Source organism: Engraulis encrasicolus, unplaced genomic scaffold (genome assembly GCF_034702125.1).
Source record: "Engraulis encrasicolus isolate BLACKSEA-1 unplaced genomic scaffold, IST_EnEncr_1.0 scaffold_1233_np1212, whole genome shotgun sequence".
NCBI lineage: Eukaryota > Metazoa > Chordata > Actinopteri > Clupeiformes > Engraulidae > Engraulis > Engraulis encrasicolus.
The window spans coordinates 1-11,773 of NW_026944717.1; the positions used below are offsets into that span (position 1 = coordinate 1).

Genomic DNA, 11,773 nt, shown 5'->3' on the forward strand with positions numbered 1-11,773 from the left:
CGGTCCAAAAGATTACATGTCAAGCGAGCAAGGTTCCATGGTGTAATGGTTAGCACTCTGGACTCTGAATCCAGCGATCCGAGTTCAAATCTCGGTGGAACCTTTCCTGTTGTTGTTGCCTTGTGGAGTGAGGCGTCACATGCGCTAGCTTCAGCAACGCAGCATCGGTAGCCTAAAAGGACACTCGTCAACTCCCCGTCGGGGAATCGAACCCCGGTCTTCCGCGTGACAGGCGGAGATACTGTCCACTATACTAACGAGGATTGGGCCGTGAGGTCCTCCCCCTTGCCGCGTGGCACCTGAGGATAATGTCGACTTGACAAAGCTGAGCGATGATTTGACGTTACGTCTGATGTCTTGAATTTTCCCGCTGTAGTGGCGCTGTGGCTTAGTTGGTTTAAGCTCCTGTCTAGTAAACAGGCGCTCCTGTGTTCGAATCCCAGCAGTGCCTTATGTTCGACAACTGTCTACAGGCGGTAAGAAGTCAGCTTCGGGGTTCTTACTTGAGTAGTTGAAGCTGTCGATGTGACTAGCCTAAATTGCAAGGCCGCTGCCATGAATGCGTGCCCGCATGCCTGCTGAGAGATGTCAGCACCAGGCGCTGTGGCTTAGTTGGTTAAAGCGCCTGTCTTGTAAACAGGAGACCCTGGGTTCGAATCCCAGCAGTGCCTTGTGTTAGATGAGTGTACACCTTGAAGGCGACAAGAACTCGCCTCGGGGAATGTCACTTGTGTAGCAGTCCCGATTCGCTTGAACTGTGTCAAAGATCATGCCTGTCAGCGAGAGGAACCAGCAGGGAGGCATATGGTGAGGGTCAAAGCACCCATCTTGTAAATTCAATGGTCCTGGGTTCAAATCCCTCTGTTTAAAGTTCTCTGGATTGGTGCTAGGGTTGGGGTTGACCCAGCGAGATGGAGTCGCTCTCTGGATTAAGGTTGGGGTTGACCCAGCGAGCGCGAGTGGGTCTCTGGAACAATGGGCTCAGCCAACTATTCATTGGACATCTGTGCATGGTGTCGATGCTTGCCTTTCAACTGTGCCAACTCTGACACAGGTGAAAAGCATCCTCAAAGCCTCCCCGTCGGGGAATCGAACCCCGGTCTTCCGCGTGACAGGCGGAGATACTGTCCACTATACTAACGAGGATTCGGCACCTAATCTCCCCTGTCTTAGCCGCCGGCACTCGGCGATAATGCGGCGTTGACAAAGCTTAGCGTGCTTTGACGCTTCTTCAGCGGTTTGAAGCACGCTCCCAGCAGCAGTGGCGCTGTGGCTTAGTTGGTTAAAGCGCCTGTCTAGTAAACAGGAGATCCTGGGTCCGAATCCCAGCAGTGCCTTATTTGAGACGACTGTCCACAGGTGGTAAGAGGACAGTTGCGGGGGTCTTACTCGTGTACTTGAATCTCTCGAAGCCACTAGCCGAAAGTGTGAAAAGTTCCCCAAGAGTGGGGCAAGGGCCAGACACAGCCGTAAATCCCTCGTTTGGTCCAGTGTGCAAATAAGCGGTGGGGTTTCCCAAGCTTGTAAGGGATGCCATTGAATAGAGGCATTTGTTTAGCCACTGTTTGTTGCGAAAAACATGTTGTCAGGTTCGGTTCTCGGATGCAGCTCAGTTTGACAGAACACGCTACCTGTCGAAATGAGCTACATGTCGAAATGAGCTACATGTCAAAATGTGCAATCTGCCGAACTGCACTGCCTGTACAGTTTAGCTGCCACACTGCTACAGCGCAGTCACTTAGCAAACCCTAAAGATCATGCTTTGGATGTTTTAAAACCCTTGGATGCGGTGCGGTCCAAAAGATTACATGTCAAGCGAGCAAGGTTCCATGGTGTAATGGTTAGCACTCTGGACTCTGAATCCAGCGATCCGAGTTCAAATCTCGGTGGAACCTTTCCTGTTGTTGTTGCCTTGTGGAGTGAGGCGTCACATGCGCTAGCTTCAGCAACGCAGCATCGGTAGCCTAAAAGGACACTCGTCAACTCCCCGTCGGGGAATCGAACCCCGGTCTTCCGCGTGACAGGCGGAGATACTGTCCACTATACTAACGAGGATTGGGCCGTGAGGTCCTCCCCCTTGCCGCGTGGCACCTGAGGATAATGTCGACTTGACAAAGCTGAGCGATGATTTGACGTTACGTCTGATGTCTTGAATTTTCCCGCTGTAGTGGCGCTGTGGCTTAGTTGGTTTAAGCTCCTGTCTAGTAAACAGGCGCTCCTGTGTTCGAATCCCAGCAGTGCCTTATGTTCGACAACTGTCTACAGGCGGTAAGAAGTCAGCTTCGGGGTTCTTACTTGAGTAGTTGAAGCTGTCGATGTGACTAGCCTAAATTGCAAGGCCGCTGCCATGAATGCGTGCCCGCATGCCTGCTGAGAGATGTCAGCACCAGGCGCTGTGGCTTAGTTGGTTAAAGCGCCTGTCTAGTAAACAGGAGATCCTGGGTCCGAATCCCAGCAGTGCCTTATTTGAGACGACTGTCCACAGGTGGTAAGAGGACAGTTGCGGGGGTCTTACTCGTGTACTTGAATCTCTCGAAGCCACTAGCCGAAAGTGTGAAAAGTTCCCCAAGAGTGGGGCAAGGGCCAGACACAGCCGTAAATCCCTCGTTTGGTCCAGTGTGCAAATAAGCGGTGGGGTTTCCCAAGCTTGTAAGGGATGCCATTGAATAGAGGCATTTGTTTAGCCACTGTTTGTTGCGAAAAACATGTTGTCAGGTTCGGTTCTCGGATGCAGCTCAGTTTGACAGAACACGCTACCTGTCGAAATGAGCTACATGTCGAAATGAGCTACATGTCAAAATGTGCAATCTGCCGAACTGCACTGCCTGTACAGTTTAGCTGCCACACTGCTACAGCGCAGTCACTTAGCAAACCCTAAAGATCATGCTTTGGATGTTTTAAAACCCTTGGATGCGGTGCGGTCCAAAAGATTACATGTCAAGCGAGCAAGGTTCCATGGTGTAATGGTTAGCACTCTGGACTCTGAATCCAGCGATCCGAGTTCAAATCTCGGTGGAACCTTTCCTGTTGTTGTTGCCTTGTGGAGTGAGGCGTCACATGCGCTAGCTTCAGCAACGCAGCATCGGTAGCCTAAAAGGACACTCGTCAACTCCCCGTCGGGGAATCGAACCCCGGTCTTCCGCGTGACAGGCGGAGATACTGTCCACTATACTAACGAGGATTGGGCCGTGAGGTCCTCCCCCTTGCCGCGTGGCACCTGAGGATAATGTCGACTTGACAAAGCTGAGCGATGATTTGACGTTACGTCTGATGTCTTGAATTTTCCCGCTGTAGTGGCGCTGTGGCTTAGTTGGTTTAAGCTCCTGTCTAGTAAACAGGCGCTCCTGTGTTCGAATCCCAGCAGTGCCTTATGTTCGACAACTGTCTACAGGCGGTAAGAAGTCAGCTTCGGGGTTCTTACTTGAGTAGTTGAAGCTGTCGATGTGACTAGCCTAAATTGCAAGGCCGCTGCCATGAATGCGTGCCCGCATGCCTGCTGAGAGATGTCAGCACCAGGCGCTGTGGCTTAGTTGGTTAAAGCGCCTGTCTAGTAAACAGGAGATCCTGGGTCCGAATCCCAGCAGTGCCTTATTTGAGACGACTGTCCACAGGTGGTAAGAGGACAGTTGCGGGGGTCTTACTCGTGTACTTGAATCTCTCGAAGCCACTAGCCGAAAGTGTGAAAAGTTCCCCAAGAGTGGGGCAAGGGCCAGACACAGCCGTAAATCCCTCGTTTGGTCCAGTGTGCAAATAAGCGGTGGGGTTTCCCAAGCTTGTAAGGGATGCCATTGAATAGAGGCATTTGTTTAGCCACTGTTTGTTGCGAAAAACATGTTGTCAGGTTCGGTTCTCGGATGCAGCTCAGTTTGACAGAACACGCTACCTGTCGAAATGAGCTACATGTCGAAATGAGCTACATGTCAAAATGTGCAATCTGCCGAACTGCACTGCCTGTACAGTTTAGCTGCCACACTGCTACAGCGCAGTCACTTAGCAAACCCTAAAGATCATGCTTTGGATGTTTTAAAACCCTTGGATGCGGTGCGGTCCAAAAGATTACATGTCAAGCGAGCAAGGTTCCATGGTGTAATGGTTAGCACTCTGGACTCTGAATCCAGCGATCCGAGTTCAAATCCTCGAAACCTTCAAAACCTTTCCTGTTGTTTATTATTATTATTATTTATTTATTGTCCCCGTCCCAACTCTTTTGAGACGTGTTGGATTTCTCAAATTAGAAATGAGTACATATGTCCCCCAAAACAATATTTTTTCTCGGTTTTAACACTTAATATGTTGTCTTTTCACTATTCTCCATCTAATGAATAGATTGAGTGTTTTGAAAATGATAGCATTTTGATTTTATTCACTGTTTACCAAACGTCCCAACTTCATCGGAGTTGGGGTTAGTACAAGCACTCGTGACCCACATCCTTGTGACAGCCAATGCGAGTCGGAAGTCATGTGTCGGGTCCTTAGCTGGTCGGAGAAATGGCTGGATTGCTGTTCCGAGCCCCTGTAGCACGGTAGCGTGGCCGAGCGGTCTAAGGCGCTGGATTAAGGCTCCAGTCTCTTCGGGGGCGTGGGTTCGAATCCCACCGCTGCCAGTGGAAGTGATTCTTTGGCCTCAGGCTTTCCTCCCTGTCAAATATGCGCTTCCACGGTCTCGACCACAAACTGAGGAATCGCTAATAGGCGGGCAGGCACTCGCCCGAGGCTCCTTTGTCCGGGCCTTTGCGTGGTCAGCCACCGATCGGTCACAGCTTGCCTCTGCGATCAGTGGTAGCGTGGCCGAGCGGTCTAAGGCGCTGGATTAAGGCTCCAGTCTCTTCGGGGGCCTGGGTTCGAATCCCACCGCTGCCAGTGGGTGCCTGGTTTACCTGCCTCCCTGCCCCCATTCCTCCTAGCTGGGCTGTAAGCAGATATCCACCTGAGGCCCAAGGGGCTCATAGAGAGCAGGCGTTGGTGGTATAGTGGTGAGCATAGCTGCCTTCCACACAGCGGCCAGCCATGTATAGGTGTAGAGCTGTGACAGCCAATGAAAATGCAGCATTTTGCCCCGTCATGCATATCATTAATATCATTAAGTAGTTCACAACCCTTCGGGTTCAAATCCCGTCAGGAGCACCCTAAAATAATGAAAATAATAGAGGAAGGTGATGGAAAGTCACAGCTTTATTGCAACTGCAACTTTTCATGTTTGTACCAATTGTCATATTAATTTTATGTGGGCCAAAGACATTTTTGTGGCTTCAGATATCAAGTAGCACAACAGCATCTAATGCAGGTAAATTAATTGGTAATTGTTGTTTGATATGCTTCAATTAATATGCTTTACAATAGTGGCACTGGCTGTTGTTGTGCTGCCCTGACGTGTGATAATGCTGAAAGGTCACTGACCCATATATGTATAACCAATCCATTTTCAAAACAGTCTGACCTATGAATATAATGTACTACAACTGTTCAATTTATACATTCAGATTGCCTTACACTGACAAAGAAAGATTAATTTATTGAGACAGTGCTTGATTTATTCTTCTGCTTATTTATTCATTCTTACCCATACTTACCCAAAATTATACATCCTCTTTTTCAGCAGTCAATACAACAATACTAAAGAAAAAACAATTAATGAATATGATTGTGAATAAAATAACTCCCTGTACTACCTTTTAATTACTGAGCTTTTTTTCCTTTTACAAAAAGTAGAAGAGTTTCAACATGAAGGAGAGACCACACAGATTTTTGCAAATTAACCAGTGCATGTTTATTTAAAGAATAAAATACAAATCAGTACTTTGATCAGCCAAAACAGTGTACTGTGTATCACTAATGCAAAGATGTGGTGCAAGGAGACACTCAGGGAGCAGAGCTGGCCAGGTCACACCTCCTCCTGTAAATTCAAATGGACAGACACAGGGAGAACCAAGGTGGACAGGTCACACCTCAACCTGTCAGTTTAGAAAAAGACTGTGTTGTATTTTGCCATTTTACCTTTACCTTGAAGCGTTCTATGCTTTGGGCGAAAATCCTGTGTGTTCTTTTATGGACAGGCAGAGAGTGTGATATAGTGTGACATCCATTTCTCACATCTAATAATTCTATTTGATACATTTGAGTGTTACAGTAAATAAAGCATGGATGATAAGAACTGTACTATATACTCTAAGCAGGTGTTTATACTACCACAAATTTCATCTGTAATTGTGTGTGCTGTGCACTCATTCAAGCCCTCCATCTTGTCATTGACTCTCAGTAGTTCTCCTCATCCTTGGTTCTCATAGCAGCCGTCTGCAGAAAGCATAAACTCACATATACTCAGACACACATACAAAGATGCACAGAGACAACGACCATAACAACAAGCATCCTTCCAGTGATCTGGGACAGCTACAAACTTTAACACTGACATACAGCAAAGTACACCCTGCCACATGAGCCTGACATCTCAGCCTCTTTCTGTGTTCTTGTCACCTCTTCTTAGCAGTCAGCCAGCCCAACCCCCGATTGTTGGTGTGATGCTGCACACCCCTACCCCACCCCCTTCCACTGCTCTCCCTGTTACTGACTTACTGACTCTTTCACTGACCTACAGACTTGGTACTTTTCCGTCATGCACCAAGTGTGTGGCTGGGCAGTGGTAGGCCTAGCAGACCAGACCTCTCGTCTCCAGAGGTGGGTCCTGGGCTGTTGGGAACACCCCCTGGCACCCTGCTGTGCATCTGTGTGTGTGTGTGTGTGTGTGTGTGTGTGTGCGGGGGGGGCTGCACACAGGTCAGTCTGTGCATTATGTATGTCCCCAATACATTGTTTCCTTTACCTAGAGGAAATAACTACATAATTTGAATTGTCTTATGAACTTAGCTTGTGCCAAAAATAAAAACCATTGCACTAATGCAAATATGTGGTGCAAGGAGACACTCAGGGAGCAGAGCTGGCCAGGTCACATCTCCTCCTGTAGATTCAAATGGACAGACAAACAACACAGGGAGAACCAAGCTGGACAGGTCACACCTCAACCTGTCAGTTTAGAAAAAGACGATGTTATATTTGGTCATTCTACCTTTACCTTGAAGCTTTCTATGCTTTGGGCGAAAATCCTGTGTGTTCTTTTATGGAGGAGAGGCAAAACAACACAGAACAAAACAACACAGGGAGAACAGAGCTGGGCAGGTCACACCACCACCTGTAGGTTTAGAAATGGACAGACAACCAACAACTCAGGAAGTGCAGAGCTAGTACAGATGCTACAACACTGTTCGTACCAGAGCCCCGTCAGCCAGAACACTTAGCAAACATTATGCTTGCAGACAGTCTTCTGTTACCGCCTCCTACGACGTGGACGTGGGGTTGGATTTTAGGAGGCAAAAATTGTGTGGAACTATTTACAACTATGTACAGAAAAAAATATATACAAAAAGAATATTTACAAAAAGTGCTTTTTTGGAGGCGCGTCAGCACAGTCTTTACCCAAAAACAGAGTGGCAGTTCAGTCCTATAGGTTATCGTTTGCCCTTCTCTGCTGCCCACCTCTGCTTTTCAGTGTCATAAAAGGGAGACTCACAGAACTCAAGCCAGGACAGTTCACGAGTCATCCCTTTGTCCTTGTACAGGTCCAACACTTTTGCAGGACAGTAAACATACTTGCCCACCACACCCGGGAACCCAGTGTGAATATGAGGACTATCTGGTCCTTGTTTGATCGGTCTGTGGCAGAACCTACACAGACGACCAGTGGGCAGTTGCTCGGCAGCCTTCCTCTTGTCACGCTCCTCTTTCATCTGCCTGTACTGTGCAGATCGCTCCTTTGCAGTCTCCAGCTCCCTTGTGAAAAAAAGGAGTCTTTGCAAAGTCGTCAACCGGCATTCTGGGATTTGTCAGACCTTCTGATGCATAGGTCTGATGTACTTTTTGTAGAGCAGTAAAAGTACTTAACCTCCCCAGACTGATAAAACAGATGAATGGAGGTGCCATCTCCACGGTGGCGGGACTTCGGTTGGCCACAGGCAAGACAGTTCCTTGTCCTTTTTGGTGGTGGTGGTTGCTGCTGCTGCTGCTCTTGCACAATGTCCCTAATCATTTGCTCCACCTCCGCCTTAGTCACAGATGCTTCCTGAGGTACACTGCTGCTGGGTGGATTAACTGGTGCAGGTGGGAGGGTTACCACTGGCACACTGACCGTCTCACTCCCCGCTGTGAGATCATGCCACAGCTGCTGCGTCTCCAAAAGTTTTTCTGGGCTTGTATTCAGAGAAGAGCTGGCGTTGATCTGCTTGGCCATGTGCTTGACGTAGCGCGATATGTGCTGTTTTTGGTGGTGGGATGATGTAAGAGGCTGTTTGGGTTGCGGGGAGGCAGCCTGTACGAGGGCAGCATAATCGTGGTCCACCTTGGAAAGGAAGTCCTTCTGTCCATGGTATTTAGTGAGAAGGCCATCGATTGCGTCCCTCATCGGCTGTGTCCACCGGAAGTGGTTCAGGACAAAAACCAATCCTCCTGCCTTGACAGAACCCGTTCGTGCAGCTCGCGGAGAGGCAAAGTGAGGAAGTGCCGGGGGCGTCACTGAGGGAGCTGTTTAAAGGGGGGAAGCAGACATACACAAGCAAGACAATAAATTAATTTGTTCATAAAATTAGCATGTGACACTACAAATTACTTTTAGTATAAACATGAACATTAATAATAAATATATTACCTTCAACTTTGATAGGCTGATTCAAGATGTCGAGTGGATCAAAGGCATCCTGTGGCACAGTGTCTGCAGGATGGTCCTCTGTCATCTCCTGAAGTGGATCAGCAGCCTGTTCAAAGGGATGCTCTTCCTCGACAGCAGCACCAGCATCCTTCTGGGCCTTGTTCTTGTCCCATTGTAATGGGATGGGTCGGCAGCCAGGCTCCACATACTGGAGTCCAAATCTTTCCCCTGTGTCTGCCTGTGAGACACGCAAGATGGGGTATTTTATCTGCCCTGTCACTGCCTCCGATTGCCCTATTCAGCTCCATCATCAGGAGCGGGTCAAAAACACAAGGGAGCTTCACATCCGGCAACTTCAGGTCCAGAAGGCGTTGGAAGTTCCACCGTGTTACACCAAATCATGCCCTGGGCCTGGAATAGCTCCGTTGACACCAGATTTCCAGTGACCCATTTTGCCTGGTGGAAATGGAAGCCCTCCTGTTGTGATGTGCCTCTCACCGGTATCCACAGGGGGACAGCCGCTCCCTCGCCTGGTAGATGGTTCAGTTGCACTGTTCCACCGTGCCGGTAGAGAATTGCCTCATCAACCGCAGGGTCACTCAGGCAACCGCGAAGAATATGGACCCGCTGAATCCTCCATACCTTCAGCATTGATGGCTTGAAAAGGGGCACTCCATCAGGGTCGCTTTCCAGGTGGAACTTATGCAGCACCCTCTCCACTCTTTCCAGCAGCTCGTCGGGAGGTGGAATTCTGGACCTGCAATGCTGTTTGATGTGTTGCTTTGTGGGGTTGGCAGGCTCAATGCCACAAAACTTGTAGGCATCTCTGAGTCTCTGCAGGTCTGCCTGATCCACCACATTGAAAGCTGCTGACAGGAAACTTGCAGAAGGTGCTGTGTAGTGGATGGTGCTCGGACACACACTCCCTGGACAAATGGTGCTTGCAGTGAAACGAGTCCAACTTAATGTTGATGGAGTCGTTGAACTTGCTTCGTGAGGAACAGGTGTTGGAGAGGGGCCCAGAGGTTGCAGCAGCAATGATGTCGTCCGTGGTCTTCCAGACGGTCCCAGTTGAGGTGCTCCAGAGGCGCAGGGTTTGGGATGTGGAATGCAGCACAGCAGTCCCTGTCAATACACAAACAGAGGCAAGATACGTTTTATTCATGTGAAATGATTTATATGATTATTGTTATTATCATCATTATTGTAATTGTTATTACAGTATTCTTGTTATTGTTGTTGTTATCATACTCATTCATACTCAGTCATTATTATTTTTATTATTATCGTTATAAACAGGTAATAATGCATTCACTCTTACCTGTCAACCCACTGGTACATGGCTTTCGGAATCCCCGCCGAGGTGTACATATTGGACAGCCCCTCGTACAGTGGTTCCAGGGACTTGTCAGACTCCGACTGTAGCATCACCCAGGAACAGGATCATCCAGTTCTCGTTCATCACTGCATATGATGACATGGTTCCTGATTGCCAGCAGCCACCTATTTCGGGCCACTTTACGGGTGTGGTCAGCTCTCAAAGCCTGTCCAAACGTGCCTTGAAGAAGCTGGGTAAGCACGTCTTCTTGCCGGTGGTATTCCTGTATGAGACACTCGACCAAGTAGTGTGGAGACACGGTCACTCCGCACCAGCCATCTGCATCATCATACTCCCCAAATGGCACTGGACTACTTGCTTGCCGTAACACTCCTGTGATTGTCCGTTGGCCGTACAGCCCTCTCTCTGCGTCCCGGACATTCTTCACAGCCAGCAAGTAAGCCAAGTGTGCCCGTTCGAACTTCAGATGAAGCGCCTCATTCACCTGATTGGCCATGTCATTTGGGGACTTTCCAGTGCGGTGAAGCTCGTCCATCACCGTCTTGCAGATGGCCTTCTTGTGTGTCAGAAAAGCCGGCAGGATGTTCCTCAGTATGTCATGAAGCATGTCCATCCACGGGCTTGTCAGCGAACCAGTACCTCTTGCAAACCAAGCAGGTGAGCCTCGATGCTAAGATGTAGTACTGGCTACTCGTGCCAATTATGACACGTGGACGACCAACTACAGAGGACACGACATGAGGATTCCGGCAACCCTACAGGCATGGCAGACTGTAAGTGCTTCTGACTCTCTCCATGATTCTGTGCTCTGGCTTCCACCTGAAGAATGGATGGAGCTTGAAAGAAATTCGGGGAGGGCAGCTCAGAGGAATGGTCAATGAGATCTGGCTGAGGGTGGGTAAACGCCACAGTGACACCATGTTCATGGTATGCCTCACGGGCTGGGAGCCTGACCACAGTCCCCGTGCCTCCATCTCTGTTTTCATCCACAACTTCTGCTGGTGAGAACAGCTCCACCTCTTCACATCCTGTCGTGGCTTGGCAGTGGATGGGAAGCTGCAGAAGATGTAGATGCTGGAGGGGCAGAGTGTGAAGGTGCAACTTGTGTGGAGACTCCATGTGGCCTGCAGCTGTAGAGGTTGTCACTGGGGGTACAGCTGTCAAATGACAAACACCCACAGTAGATTTAGGTTTTTTTATATAGTCAAGTATACACAAACATAACCACACACCCACACACACACATGTGCACGCAGTAGAAAAATTAACATACCGATACAGGGCATCCACACAAAAAAACACACACACACACACACACACACACACACACACACACACACACACACACACACACACCACACACACACCACACACCACACACACACCACACACACACCACACACACCACACACACACGTGCGCCACAGTATAAATATGGTACATACTGATACAGGACAGTCTAGAAATAAACACACACACACACACAACACCACATACCACACAACACCACACATTGTCTCGTTTCATAGGTGATGTGTATCTTACCGGAAAGAGATTTTCCAAGGCAAGCAACTCAGGAGGTAAGTGGCAACGGCACTTTGGACCGCCCCAGCTCTGCTCTCACTGGACCTGATGTAAAAATCATAAATTACATTAGTACTGATCAAGTACAGAGCAGACATGCTAAGACCTGACTTAATAAATTTGCTGTTACCAGAATTGACAGTGTATTTCTTAAG

The 11,773-nt window shown here is 48.7% G+C and overlaps 16 non-coding genes and 1 pseudogene across 16 annotated transcripts; 12 read left to right on the forward strand and 5 right to left on the reverse strand.

The window, feature by feature from the left end:
- The first annotated feature begins 31 nt into the window (after positions 1–31).
- Positions 32–103, forward strand: trnaq-cug (transfer RNA glutamine (anticodon CUG)). Its single transcript has one exon. It is a non-coding gene; the product is annotated as a tRNA-Gln (tRNA).
- Positions 104–191: 88 nt separating this feature from the next.
- Positions 192–263, reverse strand: trnad-guc (transfer RNA aspartic acid (anticodon GUC)). The gene has a single exon. It is a non-coding gene; the product is annotated as a tRNA-Asp (tRNA).
- Positions 264–377: 114 nt separating this feature from the next.
- On the forward strand, positions 378–451 carry trnat-agu (transfer RNA threonine (anticodon AGU)). Its single transcript has one exon. It is a non-coding gene; the product is annotated as a tRNA-Thr (tRNA).
- A 146-nt stretch (positions 452–597) lies between these two features.
- On the forward strand, positions 598–671 carry trnat-ugu (transfer RNA threonine (anticodon UGU)). The gene has a single exon. It is a non-coding gene; the product is annotated as a tRNA-Thr (tRNA).
- Positions 672–1,074: 403 nt separating this feature from the next.
- trnad-guc (transfer RNA aspartic acid (anticodon GUC)) lies at positions 1,075–1,146 on the reverse strand. The gene has a single exon. It is a non-coding gene; the product is annotated as a tRNA-Asp (tRNA).
- Positions 1,147–1,263: 117 nt separating this feature from the next.
- On the forward strand, positions 1,264–1,337 carry trnat-agu (transfer RNA threonine (anticodon AGU)). The gene has a single exon. It is a non-coding gene; the product is annotated as a tRNA-Thr (tRNA).
- Positions 1,338–1,823: 486 nt separating this feature from the next.
- Positions 1,824–1,895, forward strand: trnaq-cug (transfer RNA glutamine (anticodon CUG)). Its single transcript has one exon. It is a non-coding gene; the product is annotated as a tRNA-Gln (tRNA).
- An 88-nt stretch (positions 1,896–1,983) lies between these two features.
- On the reverse strand, positions 1,984–2,055 carry trnad-guc (transfer RNA aspartic acid (anticodon GUC)). The gene has a single exon. It is a non-coding gene; the product is annotated as a tRNA-Asp (tRNA).
- Positions 2,056–2,169: 114 nt separating this feature from the next.
- On the forward strand, positions 2,170–2,243 carry trnat-agu (transfer RNA threonine (anticodon AGU)). The gene has a single exon. It is a non-coding gene; the product is annotated as a tRNA-Thr (tRNA).
- A 146-nt stretch (positions 2,244–2,389) lies between these two features.
- trnat-agu (transfer RNA threonine (anticodon AGU)) lies at positions 2,390–2,463 on the forward strand. Its single transcript has one exon. It is a non-coding gene; the product is annotated as a tRNA-Thr (tRNA).
- Positions 2,464–2,949: 486 nt separating this feature from the next.
- On the forward strand, positions 2,950–3,021 carry trnaq-cug (transfer RNA glutamine (anticodon CUG)). The gene has a single exon. It is a non-coding gene; the product is annotated as a tRNA-Gln (tRNA).
- An 88-nt stretch (positions 3,022–3,109) lies between these two features.
- Positions 3,110–3,181, reverse strand: trnad-guc (transfer RNA aspartic acid (anticodon GUC)). The gene has a single exon. It is a non-coding gene; the product is annotated as a tRNA-Asp (tRNA).
- Positions 3,182–3,295: 114 nt separating this feature from the next.
- On the forward strand, positions 3,296–3,369 carry trnat-agu (transfer RNA threonine (anticodon AGU)). The gene has a single exon. It is a non-coding gene; the product is annotated as a tRNA-Thr (tRNA).
- A 146-nt stretch (positions 3,370–3,515) lies between these two features.
- On the forward strand, positions 3,516–3,589 carry trnat-agu (transfer RNA threonine (anticodon AGU)). Its single transcript has one exon. It is a non-coding gene; the product is annotated as a tRNA-Thr (tRNA).
- A 933-nt stretch (positions 3,590–4,522) lies between these two features.
- Positions 4,523–4,604, forward strand: trnal-aag (transfer RNA leucine (anticodon AAG)). The gene has a single exon. It is a non-coding gene; the product is annotated as a tRNA-Leu (tRNA).
- A 174-nt stretch (positions 4,605–4,778) lies between these two features.
- trnal-aag (transfer RNA leucine (anticodon AAG)) lies at positions 4,779–4,860 on the forward strand. The gene has a single exon. It is a non-coding gene; the product is annotated as a tRNA-Leu (tRNA).
- Positions 4,861–7,502: 2,642 nt separating this feature from the next.
- On the reverse strand, positions 7,503–11,020 carry LOC134442171 (uncharacterized; annotated as a pseudogene).
- Positions 11,021–11,773: the final 753 nt, after the last annotated feature.